At 47.2% G+C, this 2,786-nt stretch overlaps 1 long non-coding RNA gene across 1 annotated transcript; it reads left to right on the top strand.

Moving 5' to 3' along the window:
- The first annotated feature begins 278 nt into the window (after nt 1-278).
- LOC125548324 lies at nt 279-1,579 on the top strand. The gene is made up of 2 exons (XR_007301002.1): nt 279-934; nt 1,020-1,579. It is a non-coding gene; the product is annotated as an uncharacterized LOC125548324 (long non-coding RNA).
- The last annotated feature ends 1,207 nt before the right edge of the window (nt 1,580-2,786 follow it).

Genomic DNA, 2,786 nt, shown 5'->3' with positions numbered 1-2,786 from the left:
GTGCATAGTCTAGACAACAGACCCAGGGTTTGTTGCACCAATAAACAGTGAAGCGTGCAAGACAGACTATTTTGTACATGGCAAAACATGACTAACAATAATGTTACATGTCATGAAGCATAAGCAGGTTATATTCTAAAAATTATAAAAATGATAGTCTGTGTAGGCCGCATACAGAAATCTCTGTTAGCTCACCAAAGGGTGTGTCTATTCTAATAACACCGAGTCTTATTCTGATAACACCCCACCCCACCCCGTGCCTTTAGAAACAAAAACGCACCACACACATGCGCTGAATCCCCCACACCCCCACCTTCCTCCCGATCGGGACCCCCGCACCCGCCATCTTCCTCGCCGCCCCGACCCCGCCTTCTTCCCCTCCGGGCTCCCGCGCCCCCACGCGCCGTCCGCCACCACCTCCACATCCACCGCCGGCCGCCCAAAAGCGTTGTGCCGCCAGCCACCCCTTCCTACCCCAACGTGAGATCTCCCCCTTCCCTTTTCCTCCGCCTCCCGACAGATCAGCGCCGGCGTGCCCCCTCCCACGCACGACCAGCACCGCTGGATCCGGCCACCGCGAGGCACCTGCGCCGCACTCCCGCCGAGAACCTCCTTCCGCCGGCTCACCAACTCCATCCCCCTGCTCGAATCCAGCACATCAGCCAAGCAAAGGCTGGATCCACCTCCACCGCACGCTTGCCCCCGACCGGATCGGGCCAGACTCCACCGCGCTAGCCCACCCGGCCTCTCCTCGCCGGAGATCCTCATCCTCCCTCTGCTTGCACCCACTCCATAGTGCGGGATTCACACAGACAACTCCGAATCTCCCGTCCAGCGAGGCCATGGAAGAGAGCTGCAACTTCCTCTGGTATGACCTGCACTGCCCCTACCTCGCCACCACTAACTCTAGACACTCTCCCGACGAGCAGCACAGGTGCGAGGAATCAGCCCCTTCCTCTCTTGAGCTTTTTGTCATCTTGGATGCAAGAAAAAATGGTGGTCAATGACGGCCCTCTCAGGTGCAGTTTGCTCCAGCCTCCCAATGTGGTTAGGTCGCCCAGGTGCTGCAGTGAGGTTCCCTCGCACGTGCAGTTGGAGCCGCCCCCGTGCTATTTTGCTTTGGTGCTGGTCATCGGAGACCCCCGATTGTGTATTTTTCCTCTTTGTAATTTTTTGGCCTATTTGTGGACTCCCATTTGATTGCAGCCCATGCGCACGACGCATGCAGTCCAGTGGTGTGGGCGTGTAGTTCACCGGGGAACTACAGAAGCAAGTAAAACATTTCTAACTTCCCTTTGTTCTTATGAAAAAGTGTGAGAAAAATGTAAAATAATACAAAGAGTGATGTAGTCCATTGGGGCACTGCTTGCGGTTGGCACGGCTTGTGTGTGAAGTTTTTTTGTATTTTTTCTTTGGTTCGGACGACATGGTTCACTATCAGGTTCACTTTGGTCGCCATCCAAAAAAACTGAACCCTCTTGCTGCAGTACACTTTGTTGTTGTAGAAAGAAAAAATATATATTTTATGCAGTGCACTTTGATTCCTTGTGCAGAAAAAAAATACTGAAAAATTGATGCAGTCCGCTTGCCTTGTCTCGATGTTACATATTCGAAAAAATATGTTAGACAAACATGCAAAAAAGTAATGCGGTTCACTTTCGATATTGTTGCGGTTCACTTGCTCTCGTCTCTGCGGTCCACACATCCATAGTAAAAGTTAAAAAAATACAGAAGAAACCTTGTACTTCACTTGGACATCCGATGCAGTGCGGTTTTGAGTCTGAAGCAGTACGGTCAGCCGTATGATGTTGTTCATCCCGTAAGTGCAAAAAAATTGTTACGAAAGCGAAAAAAAGTAATGCGGTTCACTTCTTGATAGTGTTGTGGTTCATTTACACCTGATGTGGAGTGCACTCTACTTTCTCTTCCTTGAAAAAATACGTTTGAATAAAATAAATCATGCAGTTCTCTAACACGTCTGATGTAGTGCGGTCTTTTGTCTGATGCAGTGCGATTTTTAGTCGGATGAAGTACCCACGTCGATTTGGGTGTCGCGAAAAACAGTGTCCGCATTTCGGTAAATTTAAAATTGCTCTTAAACCGTAAGGAATTAGAGAGAGTGTTCTACATTAAACAGTTGTGTCTCGTCGATATCTTTCCAACGACATATCATTTGAATCATTCCGACAACCGGTTTGTAAAAATTTCATGAAAAACGGCCGCTGCCACTTGTCGTCTGTCACACGATTTTCAAAATTAACTTAAAAATGTAAGGAATCTCAAAACCATTTCTACGTATGAAAGTTGCGCCTTCTCCATAGCTTTCCAACGACATATTACACGCCTCGTTTCAACAAACGGTTAAAAACTGGAGCGAAAATAGTACCAAATTTTTTTTTTTAAAAACAGAATTCCGTGATTTAGTAAATTTGAAACTGCTCTTAAACCGTAACGAATTAGAGAAAACAATAGTTATGAAAAAGATGCGCCTCGACAATATCTATCCAACGGTGTATCATTTGCCTCATTACGACGAGCGGTTTAGAAAAAAACATGAAAAACGCTCGCTGCCCCTCTTTGTGGGCCGCACCGTTTTTGAAACTGCTCTTAAACCACGGGGAATCTCAAAAAGTGTTCAACATGGCGAAGTTGCGCCCAATCCATAGCTTTCCAACTATATATTACACGCCTCGTTCTGATAAACGGTTAAAAAATTAGAGCGAAAACAATATCAGAAAAACACTACGCGTAGTTTTTTCCGACACGAAGTTCACTAGTCTCCGTAA

Source organism: Triticum urartu, chromosome 3 (genome assembly GCF_003073215.2).
Source record: "Triticum urartu cultivar G1812 chromosome 3, Tu2.1, whole genome shotgun sequence".
NCBI lineage: Eukaryota > Viridiplantae > Streptophyta > Magnoliopsida > Poales > Poaceae > Triticum > Triticum urartu.
The sequence above is the reverse complement of the archived record's forward strand: the minus strand, read 5'-3'. Positions and strand labels throughout refer to the sequence as shown.